The 18241-nt window shown below is 32.9% G+C and overlaps 1 long non-coding RNA gene across 1 annotated transcript; it reads right to left on the bottom strand.

Annotated features, from left to right (window-relative positions):
• Positions 1 to 882: 882 nt before the first annotated feature.
• On the bottom strand, positions 883 to 1416 carry LOC140179779 (uncharacterized). Its single transcript, XR_011873605.1, has 2 exons — positions 1186 to 1416; positions 883 to 1104 (listed from the first exon to the last, which is right to left on the bottom strand). It is a non-coding gene; the product is annotated as an uncharacterized lncRNA (long non-coding RNA).
• Between the last annotated feature and the right edge of the window lie 16825 nt (positions 1417 to 18241).

Here is an 18241-nt window from a genome sequence, read left to right as displayed (position 1 = left end):
TTAATTCTAAATTTAAAATTTAAAAAATATTTAAAATTAAAGAATAATTAATATTAACTAATTAAAAATTAATTTTTATATTTTTATGTATATATTTGATAGGCATGCATCAATGATATTTGAAAAACAATAAAAAATCAGTCTAAATAATTTAAATTTATTTTATTTAATATTTATTAATTATTGTTAGAATAATTATATAATTTTAGATGTAATAAATATATAATTATAGATATTATATATATAAAATTATAAGCATTATGTTTTTTTCTTTAAATTATGAGTGAAACTCAAATTCGAGACTTCTAAAAAAAAATAAAAAAATTATATCATTTGAACTATAATTAATTGGCTATGAATATTATGTAATATATGATGATTTTTGTCTTTTTAATATTACCTGCAGTGCATATATGAGTACATATATGTATAGTACCGATACATGATACAGCTATGCAAAAGTTTTACAATAGAATCTTTCTTCCTCCTTCATCCTCTCTTAGTTAGCTACCGTTATATATATATATATATATATATATATATGATATATCCCTAAATCAACATATCCTAAATCCTCAGCCATATACATTGATATATAACTACAATAACTAATATAGGAGTTAGAGCATGCGTGTTATCTTCTTCCTGTATTGATGGACTTAAATTAATTAACTAAGCACGTTGACATATATATCGTATATATAATTAATTAGTTACCTAGTTGTGACGCTTAATTACATCCTTTTAGGCGTTGATCTTTTAAGGTACATTAATTAATGGAAAAATATAGAATACTAATAGATTATCTGTCAATTTATTGTCAATAATAATTAATTATTATATTTTAAACACATGTATAAAAAGATACATCTAAAAAATACATTTATAAAAACACTTCTATTAGACTCAGTCATAAAAAAAATATTTTTATTAAACATATCCACAAAAATATTTCTATTAAACACAATTATAAATAAAAATTGACAGAAATTGACAAAAATATTATTAGTAAATAGTGGGATTGTTAATTAATTGGTTGCAAGATTCGGTGTGTGACTAAATAATGCCCCTCTTGATCTATCATAAGCCCCTTGACCCTCCCACCTATACAACAAATTAAATTAATTAAGTGAAATAATAATTAATTACATGCAGAATGAAAAGTAAAATCTGTGATCCTCTTACTTTGGTGGAGGGTAGTTTCTGGGGAGGATCCTCCAGAAAACAGCATAGACCCACTGAGAATTGTCATGGATGCACAAGCTTCTGAGAGTGTGTTGAAGAAGATGTGTAACCGCCAATGGAGTTAGATGTTCTTCCATCATAAATCAAATCAAATCAAATCAAATAATCAATAGTAGTAGTAGTAATGGGGAACCTACTACATACATATATCTTCTTTATATAATAAGCTTAGCCCACCAACATGGAAAAGTGAAAAAATCTCACATTTATATATATATATATATATATATAATTAAGTGAAGGGAGGGGGGTGAATTGAATGAACCATATAGTTAATTTATTTACCCTAAATTTGTATTGTTGGGGGCCCCCCTATACCAACTCCTTTTCCCTACTCATTTTTATTATTTTTCAATATTTTTGAAAACAACCAAACCTTACCCAAATTCATGAATCATCTATCACCACCAAATGCCAAAACTAGAAAAAGCTTTTCTCAATTTTTAATAATATATATAATTAACAAAAATTTTAAATATCTTATTATATATACTTGATGCAATTGCAAAACATCACATAGAATTTATTTTATCTATCCTATTATGGATATATAAAAAATTAACTATTAAATTAATAATTAATATAAAATATATATTAAAATAAAATATTATTTATTTATCAAAATTAATCATTAAAATTAATTATTAATATATTTATATATAAATATATGTGTGGTTTAATTTATTTTTAATATATATTTATATTTTAACATATATTTTATATTAATAACTAATTTTAATAACAAATTTTAATATACACATAATATAATTTATATTAAAAGAATATAATAAATAATTTAATAACTAATTTTTTATGCATACATAATATTTTTTTATTTTATTTATAAAGTTACGTAGCTCCATGTCTTTGCTGTTATATGATTTATATCTTCCTAGATTTTTAATTTCCTGAACCCCAATGCTCCTACAGCACCACCATCTTATTATTATACTAATTAATATAACATCTCTCGTAAAAATTATTTAATTATTTGATTTCTTTTTCCCATTATTGCTTACGGTTCTGTGTTTTTTTTTTCTGACAAGCTTCTTAGGTATTAAGCTATATCCAGTACCATGAGATGATGGTGAGAACTTCTTAAACCACAACCATTTATTCAGCCTCAACCAGAACACACACTATAACACAACATCTCATAAATTTTGTCACCTTATAATTAACTTAGCTTTCACTAGCTAGTACACATAAATAATATACAAGAGTTCTTCTTTCTTCTTCTTCTTTTTTTTTTTTAATTTTCTTTTAATTTTGTTTGGTTATTATTATATGCTAGATGAGAAACAAGATATAATGGAGTGGTACCAGCATATTCTTAAGGTGAAAGCGAAATATCATCATATGACTGTTTGAATATACTGTTCCAACACAGTAGCCAGTGGCGACTAGCATCTTTATATATTAATTAATTTGAGTTGTGATAGCTAGTAGTTTAATTAATATGGTAGCTAAACTAATTAACAAATACTTAATTAGTGAAAATAAATTTTGTTTTACAATTTTATTTTTGTGTTAAAATTAGTGGCATTGGTGATGCCACAAGGTGTGTAAAATTTTGTCACATACAGCACTGAAAGTTGATGGGAATTTTTGTTGATATTAGGTAGGGAAATTGAATTTGTGACCATACTTGTTATAAGAAGTGTCATATATATAGATATAGTTTATTTTTTGTACATGCTGCAAGGTGTCAGAATATACATTAATATTCTTAACTATAATCTTTATATATTATTATCCAAACTTATTCACTTAAATTAAAATATTGGATGATTTTAAAGAGATCTTGCAGGAAGGTATAAAGCTATACAGTTCCTCCCTCCTTATTAAGCCTTGTTGCTGCATTGCTAAAGAAGACACTACTGATCATTCTCTTTCTTTTTCTTTTCTTTAATTTGTCCCCTTTGTTTTTTCTTTTCTGCTATATAATATTATTAGTGTATATTTGTGCTTTCATAAATTAAATTGAACCAATAGTTTAGTTTAGGGCAATAAAGATACATCAAATTTCCATTTTATGCTATGTATTAAAAATCAACCATATTAAATGTATACTAAAATCAGTTATTAAATTCAGTTATAATAAAATACACATTAAAAATAAATTAAACTACATATATTTATATATAAATATATTATGACTGATTTTAATATTCAAATAGTATTTTTAGTTAAAAATAATCATATTCTTTGTATACCAAAATTAGCAGTCAAATTTGGTGTACATATAAAATATATGTTAAAATGTAAAATATAAATTAAAAATAAATTAAATAATAGATATATAGTAATCAAAAATACATTCTTTTCAATCAATTTGAGTTGGTCGAATAATTAACTTACTCGTTCACTCAAACAAACGTGAGAGATTTTTTAACATATCGGGTTAAAGATTCCATGAAAAAAATACAGACTCTTTATTTTTCAATAGTTGTTGACTTGTTGCTATAAATTAATAGCATTTTTCTTTAAATTATATATTAAAAAAATCAAAATTAAGATCCACTTTAGCTTATGAGATTTACAAATTATACTGATTTAATCCCTAAGATTCCAATGGCTATAATTTGGTCATCTAACTTTTAAAAAATGCACCACATTAATCTCTCTTAAATTTTTTATCATTGAAGCTCAATGCCGTTAGTGACATGACTTAACCAAACCCTTATCATTGTGAATATGTTAATGGTTAACTGACATGAATGAAAAGTATAATAATACTAATTTAGTCTTTTTTTTCCCTTTCATAACCTAAACCAGAAAATTTTCCTTTTATAACATAAACCAAAGAACATTGTTTCCAATATGATCTTCTCATCTTTCTAAAATTTTTTTCCATGATGGAATATTATGTCCATCAATACCTCTATTTATGTCATTCAAAGTTTATATGTACCATTAGCATAACATATTAATTAACCCAGAAACCTTCACACACATAATTTCTAGCATATTCACAATAATTTTAGAATCTTAAACAGACAATGTAAAAAAAAAAAAAATTCTACCTTTCTGAAAACCGTGAGTTCCTTTCTGAACTGCTCATGCAAAAAACAGAAGAGTAGCTCATCACTCTCTTTACATTAAAAGTAGTGGAAAGCACTTCAAAACTATATAAAGCGGAATATAAAAGATTTGGGCTGCCTCTCGGAAAAGATTGATGGGAGGAGCATAAAACATAAATAAAATATAGGCATAAATATCAACGTACAATAATAATGGTTTCAGCTAGACATGTTAAATAGTTACCTACTTACTTATTACACACCCAAAAAAAAAAAAAAATGTACTATACATTTTGCTTAGAATAATTATTTATATATCTCATTTCAAACTATACGTTCAAATTTTTTTTTTTTTGACTAAAAGTGGAAGAAAGAAAAAAGAGAGAAAAGAGACGAAAGAAAAAAATAATTTAATTGGCTGTATATCTAAAAAAATTAATACAAAATAACGAAATTCATTCTGAAATCGAAATTATTTCACATATTATACTACTTTCGAGATAACTATTTTGACAGTATAATCAACAACTAAGTTAGAAGTTCTCTTATTCAATTTATTCTCATTCAAATTGCAAATAACACATCCAAAACTCACAATACTACTCAACGTAAGTACCATTTAGATATAATAATAATAATAATAATAATAATAATAATAATAATAATAATAATAATAATAATAATGTGAGTTAGAAAATACAATCTAGATATATACCTATAAGTTCAAATTATCTAGTAAAAAGTAAAATCTAATCAATACAATTCGTGTATATCACTTTAAGAAATTTGCTTAGTATCATCAGATTTATTGACAAAATAACGAATAAAATTCACTGATAAATATTATCATTAAATATTATCTGACGGTAATGTAACACCCTCACTATCAGAGGTCACGTTTCCGGCTGCGCTATTCTGATAGCAAGAAGTATTACGACTACTTTACATACTAAATATTAAAGTAGGAGCCTGTGACTTGACATTGTATTGCTGATTTCTTTGAAAATCGGAAATAAATACTTTATCTTAAGAAAAATACAAGCAAGCATACATTCATATACAAAACTCCTTACATAATATCTCATAATATAATATACATATAAAACATACAACTCCTATCCCTCTTACAAACTTGTAATAACAAAGACGAGGGAAGAAAATAATCTAATTAACACAACAGCATATAAACTAAACGCAGTATAACTCTTCTTAATGCCTCTTCATTTGGTTCCTGAAAAGGTAAAGCTGTAGGGGGGTGAGAACCTAACCACACGGTCTCACCACGGAGTTTCAAAGTTGTCATAAGAAGATATCTAACAAGAAAATTGTTTTCCAAGCTTAGTGATTATCTTTGCCTTATGAATCTTTTAAAAATCAATAGGTAATCGTTCAAAACCTTTTCGAAGAGACAATGATTAATCTTTCAGAAATCCAAAACATTTCCTTTCTTATAAGAAAATCTCAATCAGAAACCAACCACGCAATCAAACAACACAATCATTAATTTAGCACCAAAATTTATTCTCAAATGTAGCACGCCAGGACAAACACAGGCAAGACAGACAAGGAAAGCACAAGTAGGTAGCAGTTACAGCAAATAGTTCAAGTAGCAGTTAAGAACAGTTTAACAATTAGGCAAACCAAAACAAGTTCAAACCCAAGCAAAGCATACAAATGCATATGATGCATGCCTGTCCTATGGCTAATGAGGCTCATCTGTCGGTTATCCAGCCAACCCGACAAGTCTGAATTGTCCTTAGACTGTCCCCCGACGTGCATCCCCAAGAGTCTATGCATAGCTTTTTCTCAAATAATCAATATTGCTCAATGGGGATAACATTCCCGGGAATTTATATAGTGCCCGGTCACACTTACGTCGTAGGGTCAACAGAGTATCGAGTTTTCAACCTGGTACACGTGGTGGCAAGCTACGGTACTTTATCCAAGGAACCTCGTATCTCAGATAATTCAATTTCATAAGCCATATAAATAATTCATTCAACATTCATCAATGTTTAAGTTATTCTCAACATCATCTTCATTCATCAATCCATATCTTATTTTCAAATTCATTCAAAATCATGTTTCAAAGAAAATCCTCATCGTCCTTCTTTCCATTCCGTTCACTAACAATTCCCAATCCAAAACATAACTCTTCCTTTGATAATTGAAGTAATCTTAAATCATATAATAATAATGCTTAAAATTAACCCTTTTTAAAATAACTACTTCAAATGAAACTTCTAATTTTATAAAATTTCGGCAGCACCTCTTCTAAAACTCGAATTCTGCCACCCTTTTCGGGTCCCATCCAAACATTTCTCAAACCTTTTCTCAACCATTTCCAAATTTCAACCATTTTCCAAAGTTCAACCAATTCCAATATCAAATTATTTTCAAAGCGAATTAATGCCAATAATAAATCTCTTTTTAAAATCAATCCAGCTCAAATACTAAATCATTTATAAAGTTAGACTAATTCAAAATTAACCCGTTTCCAAAATTAATTCAGTTTCATATTCCAAATCATTTCCAAAGCCGATTCGTTTACGTTATCAAAAATAGCTTCAAAACCAAGAAAGCCATTTTTCATAATAATCAACTAAATAACCTTTTAAACTAATTTCTTTTCAGCAATCACAAACTACTCAAGCAATCAAGCAATCAGTCATTCAATCCAGCAAACAACCACATTTATAAGACAATCATAATCACAGACATATGTTTCTCACATTAATATCTATTTATAACAACTCTGTAAGGTAAAATAGATTTTAAGAAGAACCCCTACCTCGATGTCGCAATCGCATAATTTAACACAATAGTCCCGCTTAGTTTAAACTCACAGCAGCAGTGGCAATTCCAACACAACAGGGACGATGGCAGCATCACCAACTCCGATTTGGCTCACAGCAACAACAATAGATTCGAATTTGATGGAATCAAACACATAAACAACTCTGAAAATTCAAAGCGACACTGAAACTAGAATGGAATTAAAACCATAACAAAAAGATAAACGAGACCAAGGTAGTTCAGAGTATAAAAGTGAAACAGAGTCAAGAGAAAGGCTAAAACTAAGGCAGTGACACTAAACTTGAATTGGGGCAAGTCAACAGCAGCGATAGCAATACAAAATTGAACCAGAGCAGTGACGGTAATACCTCCGGCAGCGAGAAAATAACTGGGTTCGCCTCTAATGGTGGTGGTGGCAACGAATTCCGACGACGACAACTGTAACAAATATGCAACGACAATAAAGCTTCCGGAATCTCAAGAGAAATGAAACCCAAAGCTTAAAACCTTACCGGCAGTGCTTTTTCCGGCGACGGCAGCGGGTTTCAGGCGGCGGAAGCTCAGTCCAGAAGCTTCGGTGACTCAGCAACAGCGGCGGTGGCTTCCCGCCTTCTCTTCTGTTCACATCTCCTCTCTCTCGGACCAGATCGGTGGCGACTGGGTCGTCAACGATGGCGGAGGATCTCAACGGTGACGGCGCATGCAGATCGGCGTCGGCAGCAGCTTCTGACGGCGACTGGAGCTTCAGTGACAACTATGGTTCTCTCCGGTGGCTCTGCTCGATGGTGATGGACCCAAAGGCGGCGACGATCACCCGCGCAGCAGCAGCAGCCCGCGATGATGACGGTGGTGGCAGCTCTGCACGGTGACGACAAAAGCTTCGAGGACAGTGACCCGCGGCCTCCTCTCCTTCGCGTCTCTGTTTTCGGCGACGACGCAGTGTGGTGGCAGCGCGACGGACGGTGGTGATGCCGCAGGTGAGACGACGGTGGTAGCGCGACAGCTCCTCCTCCCCTGGCGCTCTCCCTCTCTCACGGTCTCCCTCTTCTCTTCCCTCTCATTTCCCCTTTCCGTTTCCCCCCTTTTCTTTTCTTGTTGAGATTTCTGTGAGTGAGGGGTGAGGGTGAGTGAATGGCGGTGAGGAGTGGGTGTGGGTAGGGATTAGGTAAAATTAGGATTAGAGTTAAATTTGGGGATATTAGGGTTAATTAGGGTAGTTTAGGTAATTTTAATAAAATTAGGAGTATAAGGTGTTAATTAAAAATCTAATTTAATCCTTTAAGTTTATTTTTAAAATATTATTTAATTATCAATTTGTTAATTAACTTCCAGTTAAGTATTTTAATTTAAAATTAGAGATAATATAATTAATTTTCTTTGTCTGTAAAAATTGAAAATATTAAATTTCAAAATCTCAATTATTTAAACCAAATCATATAAAATTCTTATTATTTTACAATTACTAAACTTTATAAATTAAATATAGAAAATACCTCAATAATTATAAAATTTGAATAAGAATCTTAATTTATTCCAAACTCAATTAATCAAAACTTACTTTAATTATCTTTGGTAAAGAAATTTCTGAAATTAAAGCTATAAATAAATAATTAAACTTAAAATTAATTTATAATAAAATTTTCAAAAATTCTAGGACTTACAGGTAACCTCTTCGCCGATAATTATTTATTGTCGAATTTTTTTCAGAGATAATTTACAACAAAATTAGCAATAAATTTTAATATAAAAGTGAAAAAAATCTTTTAATAGTTATCGTCGGATAATTTTCGACGAAAACTTTGGCACCACACATTATGATTTTGCGCCATATTACTGTTCGATTTACTGACGATAGCATATTTTACTAAATTGAATAAATGTTATTACTGTCGGATTTCTTCGATAGTAAATTTTACGATAGCATTAATTTTTTATTTTTTTTCTAAACCTAATAGACCACAATATTCAACAATTAATAGTCAAATCCCAATTAGTAAAAATTAAGTAATAATTTATCTAAAAACAATGATGTATATATAATGTGAAATATCAAGTATATAGAATAAAAATACAAAGGAATAAAATTTTGTCAAACAAATCAAAATAAAGCTCTAATGATTACGAATCTCGATAGTCATCATCGTTGTCATCCCCTAGTCCTGCTGAGGCGGCGATCTAGGTGGTAGTTTCGGTGCCTGTCCTAGCTCATGTGTAGAGAAAGAGGAGCCCCCTCCAGCAGCGTTGCTATCACAGGCACACATTTGCTCATAGTATACCGTTCCCGCATCCACTAAATATGCTGCAACTCCAACCTGAGCTCCTCCTTTAGAGACTTTCACAAACCAGCAACTAAATGCTGAGCAATAAGTTATTGGAATTTTTTTTGAAGAAGGTAGCTTATTCATTGTGGTTCCTTTTTGTACTGTTTAATTCGTTTTTATTTTAAACTTGATTATTATTACTTTGTATTTGTTATATTTTTTTTCTCCCATCTGTGTGTTAGAATATTGGGATGTTGGTGATCCTATACATGTTTGTGTATTTTGTGATGCTCAAATGTGGCATAAAGAGAGGTTATCCCGCACGGATGGTCATGCAGTTCCACACTTTGGTCTTTGTTGCATGGATGGCAAGGTTGAGCTACCTTTTTTAAAAGTAGCACCACAGACTCTACAGGACCTGCACTTTTCGGATGATGATAAATCACAATACTTTAGAAAAACATCCGATAGTTTAATTGAATGTTTTCGTTCACTTCAATGGCTGGTAGAATAAACAACAATATCAACAGTGGTTTTGCACCCCAACATTCCTTCTTAGTGGTCAAAATTATCATTCAATCGGTAGTTTACTTTCAGGTATCAACCATCGGGCCCAGATTTGCATGCATATATATATATATATATATATATATATATATATGACACAGATAACAAAGTTGATAATCGCATTAACGCTGTGAGGTATTATGTGTTTCTGTCATGTCCATGGTACCTTATAATAATATCTATAACATATTAACAAATCATCTTTATATATGGTACATTTTTTTTACTATATTAACTTTTTTATGCAAATAAGTGGAATCAAGTTTCCCTCTTGAGAAAGAAATTGTAGACAAATTAAAAAATATACTTGACAATCACAATCCCTTGGCCAGAATGTTTTGTTATGTTAGAGATCGATTTATGGATAGGAATCCTCCTAATATAAGATTAAAGTTAATCAAAAGAAGAGATACTAATGGTAGAAGGTATAACTTACCGACAACATCTGAAGTCGCTGTCATTATAGTTGATGATATTAATGAGTCTGTTCTTGATCGGGATATAATCATCAAGTCACGGTCCAATCAGCTAAAAAGGATTATAGTTGATGATATTAATGAGTCTGTTCTTGATCGGGATATAATCATCAAGTCACGGTCCAATCAGCTAAAAAGGATTGATGTTATTCATCCTTAATATCTTGCACTTCAGTATCCTTTACTATTTTTGTATGTTGAGGATGGATACAGATTTGGTATACAAACTTCTTTACAGTATGATTTTGATAGGACCAAGAAGAGGAAGACCATCGGCATGAGGGGATTTTTTTCGTATTGCTTGCAGATTAGATCCAATAAGTCTCCTATTTTGCTACATTCTGGTAGGTTGTTCCAACAATTCTTAGTGAATGCTTACACTATGGTTGAGGCTGAATGTTTGAGTTATTATAGATTTAACCAGCCAAAGTTAAGGGTTGAAAAGTACAAGGTATTCCATGAGACCTTTGTTAGTGGAGAAGCTGCTGCTGTTGCTACTGGACAGCGTATTATTTTGCCAAGCACAATTACTGGCGATCCAATGTACATGTTCAATAATTGCAAGGATGCATTTGCTATATGCAAGTATGATGGATATCCTTGCTTCTTTATTACAATTACTTCCAATCCTAAATGCGACAAGGTTAAAAGGTTATTACGTGGTACGGGGTTGTCACCACAGGATCGTCCTGATATAATAACTAGAATTTTCAAACTAAAGCTTAACAATTTAATAAGTGATTTTAAGATGGGTAGGCCATTTGGCAGAATTGTTGGATGTAAGTCTTCATACTCCCTTTTAACGTATTTTTAATAAATAATAACTATCAAATAAAATAAAATATTTATTGACTCTACAATTGTTTGTACTGTGGAATTTCAAAAGAGAGGACTACCTCATGCTCACATATTGTTATTCATGGACCCCTTGGACAAACCCAAATTCCTATCTGATTTAGAGAAGTTTATATCTGCTGAAATACCTGACATGTTTCGAAATCCAAAATTATTTTCAATAGTTGAAAAATTCATGGTGCATGATCCTTGCGGTAGACACAACAAAAATAGTACGTGCATGATAAATGGTCATCGTTCAAAGTTCTTTCCTAAACCCCTTAAATGAATGAATGTGATAGACGAAGCTGGACTCACTTAAATCAATTGTTGCCTCACTTCCGTAACTGGACTCGTAGACCGCGGCATTTGTCCCTGGAGGCGGTGTTGCCGTGGATGCGGGCTACTAATCGGTAGGAGACGGCGTCATCGCCATAGATGGAGGTACGTAGTTCTGGTTAGGGACCATGATGAATGGCTAGTCCGCTAAACCCACGACCTGTGGTGTCACTGGCATAGCCGAAGTAGAGGGAGAGGATCTAGAAGTCCCGGGGGTATCGGAAGAAATCCTCCCTCTATCTCGACCACGGTTATGATCACGACCAGCAGCCTGATCCGCAGCACCTCTGCTTGTCGAAATGTCTGCAAATATCAAATTATCAAACAATTAGCAGCGTTTTTCTCAGCAAAACCTAATGTATTAGTTCTAACATAACTTAATAAACCTCTAAATCCACTAATTAAAAAAAAAAACTAAACTAAACTAACTTCCCAAACTGATTAAAAATTAAAATTGGAATTCTAATCAAACCTAAACTAAATTAAACAAATCAAATTCCATAAGGTAAAGTGTATCAAACCTACAATATTAGGTAAGAAACCTTAAACATTCAAAATTCAAAAACGTCGGTCAATGGAAAAATAACAACTAACCAAACAATGTAATTAATTCAAAATAGCAAAAATAACAAAATAGCAATTAACACAGTGAATGAGCAGAATCAAACAATTAACCAAATAAATCCAGCAATAATTTCTCCATTAATTCAATCAGCAAACTCATAATAGTTCCAGACATTTTTTGTAACAATTCAGAACTTATAAATCTAAACCAAACTATCCTAACCACCTAAATCCATTAAAACAAAAAATTAAACTAACTAAACTAATTAAACCAATCTAATGAACTAAAACTAACTAACAGGATTAAAAAAAAACAAAAACAAAAAGTTCAAACATTGAACCTTGAATGCAGGGTGCAGAAAGCAACAAAAATGGAGGGAGGAAGGCGACGATAATGAAGCAAGGAACGGAGCATGCATTGAATTAATGAAGTCATATGAAGCATGCGTTATTAACGTTAGTGCACCACGCCTGGGCTTATATGTACATGGCCTTCATGCAACTCAAGGAAGGAAGTATCAATATTCCACACTAATTGGCGGCATCCCACGCCAATCATTCATATTTTGGGCTAAAGTTATTGAAGACGTGGTGGCGTCCCACGTGAGCTCAATGTACCACGCCAAATTGGTTGATTGAAGAAGGGGTTGTCTATTGAGGAACTTCATTGGCGTCCCAAGCCATTCCTCATCCGTGCCACGCCTGTCACACACTTTCACATCTTAGGCCAAAGATTGTTGAAGTCTTGATTGCTGTCCCACGCCATGACTCGAACGTACCACGCTAATGCTTCAATCCTTCATAATTTGGGCCACCTACAATTCAAATAGCTTTGGCATGCCACGGGAATGACATAGTGTGCCATGCTAGTGCTTTAAATGTTTAATTTTGGGCCAACTTCAATGAGTCGTGCCATGGAAAGCAAGCAAAGGCCAATTTGAGTTAGTTTTTTAGAAGCAATGTGTGCCATTCCACATCCAACCTTCCAGGATTCAATTTTTTCTCATTCATTCTTCAATTCTCCAAGGATCAAAAAAGTAGATTAAGTCCATGGAATTCATATCAATTTTCTTGAATTTAATGTAATTTGAATTTCATTTGAATTTACATTTTGTAATAGTTTGATGAACGGATTTTTGCTAGTAAAGAATTCACAATAAAATCTCGTTGAAAGTATAGTTTATAAACCAACAAAGAATCCTTTCATACAAAAATTTGTTTGTCACTAAAGCAAACCCAATAAAAATAAACCAAAGTATTCAAAACTCGGGTCGTCTCTCAAGGAATTGCAGGGAGGTGTAGTTATTATTGGTTATGAGATAGTATATTTTTGGGTTTTTGAAAGGTTGAACAAGGAATTTAAAAGACAAGAAAATAAAATAACAATTAAGAGAAGTCTTAACAAGTATTGAGAATTGAAATTCCTATCCTCATTATCATCATCAATTATGATAGTAAATGTCTTTTGCTCCCACTTAGTCAACCTCTAACCATGAAGGAAAGTCAAGTGGATGAATCAATTTGATTCCTCAAGTCCTAGTCAACTCTCAAGGAAAGACTAGAGTTAGTGGAATTTAAATCAACTAGCAAATCTCCAATACCAATCGATAAAAGACCTTTGATAATTCAAGTGTCTCCAATTAATCAATCCAAGTTAAGAATAGGAAAATCTAACTTAAAACCCTCCCAAACATTCTATCAAACACTTGAAAGGCACAACATAAAAACATAGAAAACTAGCAAGGAATATTAAATCCAAACAACCAATTTCAAACATCAATGACTAACAAATAATAGAAGAAGCAATATATATAAAATACCTCAAATTGCATTAAATAGAAAATCAAGTCTAACATGGAGAGTTCATAAGTTAAATTGGGAAAATAAACAAACCAACAAGGGAAGTAAATAAACTAAAGTACTAGAACAATTAAAGTAGAAGAAACCTAAATTGAAGCAAGGTAGAATTATGAAATTAAGAAAAGCTAAACCTAAGAATCCTAAAACCTAGAGAGAGGAGAGAGCCTCTCTCTCTAGAAAACTACATCTAAAACCTAAAATTATGTGAATGAATGAATGATTGGATGTGTGAATGAATGAATCAATGTGTTAATGATTTTTCCACTCTGCAGCCTCTAATCTATGTTTTTCGGGCTTAAAACTGGGCCAGAAGGAGCCCAGAAATTGCCCCCAGCGTCTTCTGCAATTTCTGCACGTGGCGCATGTCACGCGTACGCATCAGTCACGCATACGCGTCGATGGTCTTCTTCGCGTGTCATGCGTACGCGTCAGGTACGCGCACGCGTCGCCATGCACTCTCGCTTTTCGCGTGCACGCGTCAGGTACGCGCACGCGTCGTTCCTCGCTGGTCAGCTCCTTAGTTTCTTGTGTTCGTTCCATTTTTGCAAGCTTCCTTTCCATTCTCTAAGCCATTCCTGCCCTGTAAAGCCTGAAAACACTTAACACACAAATCACGGCATCGAATGGTATAAAAGGACATTAAAATACACAATTTAAAGGCGTAGGAAGCAAGTTTTCAATCATAGAACAAAATTGGGAAGGAATTGTAAAATCATGCAAATTGTATGAATAAGTGTGTAAAGACTTGATAAAAACCACTCCATTGAGCACAAGATAAACTATAAAATAGTGGTTTATCAATCTCCCCACACTTAAACATTAGCATGTCCTCATGCTAAGCTCAAGGAGATCAAAAGAATGAATGGGAAAAAGTAAGACTCATGAAATGCAACCTATATATGAATGCAACTATATGCTAAGATGTTTTTATCTTCTTGGTTAAAAGTAAACAAGTTCTCCAAGACAAACATAAATCTGATTTCACTAATTCAAATCATACAATAAAAGACAAGCAAACTTGTAAGAAGATAGCTCATGAAAGTAGGGAATATAGAATCAAGCATTGAACCCTCACTAGTAGTGTATATGCACTCTAATCTCTCAAGTGTCTAGGGTTAATCACTCTACTCTTCTCTAGTCATGCTTTCTAAACTTTGTTCTTCATCTAACCAAACAACAAATATTTAATGTACCAATGCAAACATCATGAGGTCTTTTCAAGGTTGTAATGGGGCTAAGGTAAGGGTGAGGATATATGTATGGCTAAGTGAGCTATAAATTGAATCTTTGACTAACCTAAGTTCTTACCTAACACACACACTCTCTATGTAATTCTAAAATCATGCCTAGCTACCCAAAATTTCCACTTTTTCACCAAATACTCATGTATCAAATTTTTCTTTAATTTCACCACATATGCATTGATCTTTTATTAAACTTAACATTGGGATAATTTTGTCCCATATTTATTTATTTATTTAATTATGTTGTAAATTTTTTTTATTTTATTTTTTGAATATGAAAGCAAACATAACATATCAATGCATATGGTTTTTTTTATCTCACATGAGTATGCATCCAAATTCTCTAATACTTTTGTCAATAAAATACAGCACAGTTTCATCAACCCAAGTTCCCACAGTTTCCCACACTTAATTGATACACAATCTCTATCTTAAGCTAACCAAAGATTCAATTGGGGTAATTAATTATTTTTCCAATTAAGTCTAGTGATGTGGTAATATAAAGAACAAATAGGGATTAAAAGGCTCAAAATGACAAACAAAGGTAATTGAATTGGTAGGCTATTTGAGATAAGTGAGCTAATAACAAATGATGGCCCCAATCATATGTATGCATGTAAATACACTAAACAATGGACATATAGAATGGAACAAACCATAGATTGAAATCATAGGGAAGAAAGCACACAAGAATAAAAATCATGGTTAAATAATGTAACCATATAATTAGGCTCAAAATCTCACAGGTTGTGTGTTCTTAGCTATAAACCATGTTCCAAATTACAATCTTCAAACAAGTTTAACACAATTTTTAATTTGAATTAGTGAAATACTATAAAAAGGGTCTTGAAAAAGAACTTATCACTCCAACCAAGTAGTGGTAGAAGAACATGCACAAAATCAAACAACATGCAATCAAACATGCAAATGCAACAATGACTACAAAGAAAATTAAACAATGGTGTTGAAAAGAAGGTAACTAACCCACAAAAGTCGGTATCGACCTCCCCACACTTAAAGATTGCACCGTCTTCGGTGCATGCTAAGATGTGCAAGTGGACGGGTGGCTACAACTGATGCTTTTTTCCAAAGATTGTGTAGATGGACTTGTCTGTCGCTCCATTGAGAAGCTTTTCTTTTTCCTTCTTCGGTGGCCATCCTGAAAGAAGAAGAAAAGGAAGAAAATTAACCCAAAAACAAAGATAAGAAAATAATTAAAACTTGGGTGGGTTAATGCCAAATAATGAGGGTCTCAATTACATGGTAGCTACAACATGCAAGTGAGAAAAACAGTAGAAGCTAATGGCATATCAATAGTGCAAAAATTGCAACAATGGGGAAGAGAGTGTGGGTAATGAAAGATAGTGTAAGTGCATGTCAATGCAAAAGGAACACAAGTATCATAAAAGATTGGCATTGACAGATAAATAATATCACCCAATAGTGTAAAACAAGTCACGAAGCACCAAAATAATACCAGAAAAGATACAACAGTTGAATAAGAACATTTAACACCAAAGGAGAAATAATAAACTTAGAACAGAAAATAAAAATATGCACAAGATTAAAATGTAATGAAGAAAAATATGCAAATGCAGTAAGTAAAAGAAATGGAAAGAGAATATGGATGAGAATGTAAAGGAATGAAGAAGAAGAAAGTAAGAAAGGAGGAGGAAAGAAGAAGAAAGGATAGAATAAAGGAGAAAGGAATGAAAAATGGGACGCAACGCGCGCGCGGGAATCACGCGTACGCATGAAAACTGAGTTGGCCATGCGACACGTAAGCGTCGCCCACGCGTACGGGTGGGTGGTCTGGAAGCAAAAGGACGCGCACGCGTCAGGAACACGTACGCGTGGGTGATTTTGTACCTCTAGCACAATTCCAGTGCGAGGGCAGCACAACTCTCGGGTTAGCACGCTTATTATGCCGATTTCCCTATCCACGCGTGCGCGTCAGGGATGCTTACGCGTGGATTGAAATTGCTTTAGGGGATGTGTACGCGTGATGTACGCATATGTGTGACCTTGCTTGTGCGCAAGGCACGCTTCCTGTGCCACTCCCGCGTAACTCTCGGGTTACTTCCTTAGTGTTGTGAAGTCACGCATGACACGTACGTGTCATAGACGCGTGCGCGTCAAACACCATTTTTTTACGCAGAATGCAGATGATAATGCAGAAATTATGAATGAATACTTGTGAAAGACAAAATAAAATAAAACTAGGAATGAAAAGGGACGATTATACCATGGTGGGTTGTCTCCCACCTAGCACTTTTAGTTAAAGTCCTTAAGTTGGACATTTGGTGAGCTCCTTGTCAGGGTGGCTTGTGCTTGAACTCATCTAGGAATCCCCACCAATGTTTGCAATTCCAATAGCCTTCGGGATCCCAAACTAGGCACATAAAGCCTTCAAGCAAGTTAAAGCAAGTGACAAGGCCCCAAAAGTGTTGATTGCTAGAATAAGTTCCGGGGTCCCGAACCTTGCTTTTGCACCCGTCTTCTTGTTGATCATCATTTTTCCACTTGGGTGGTGAGCAATCAGAATTCTCACTGAGACATCGAAACAACCTCATAGACCTATTCAATTGAGACTTATACCAACCATTGCACTTAGATCTTGAACATCCAACTATAACTATCCTAGGATTGTAATGCCAACCACTAATCATCTTCCTTTTACTCTTAACGCCACAAAGAGCTCTAAGTTGACCATCTGTCTCAAGTAAACCAAATTCAAGTGGAATGAGAAAGCTAAGGGATATGAATTTTACCCACTTGAATGTTGTATTGGATGGTAATGGTTTTGGGGGAGAGGTCTCTAACAACTTTAGCAAGGTGATTTCAAGCTCCATTCCCTTGTGCTCTTCCTTGACAACTTCCACCTCTTTGCAAGCTTCTTCAATTTCAATCCTTTGTTCAACAATTTCATCTAACTCCTCTCCATCACTTGAATCATAAATGGGAGGATGAGAGAAATCTACCTCCGCATTGCTTTCTATCTCATTGGGAGAAGGTTCTTCAAGTTCAAAGGA

The sequence above is a fragment of the Arachis hypogaea genome, chromosome 16, assembly GCF_003086295.3.
Source record: "Arachis hypogaea cultivar Tifrunner chromosome 16, arahy.Tifrunner.gnm2.J5K5, whole genome shotgun sequence".
NCBI classification, from domain to species: Eukaryota; Viridiplantae; Streptophyta; class Magnoliopsida; order Fabales; family Fabaceae; genus Arachis; species Arachis hypogaea.
Note: the sequence above shows the minus strand (reverse complement) of the source record. Positions and strands in the feature narration are given on the sequence as shown.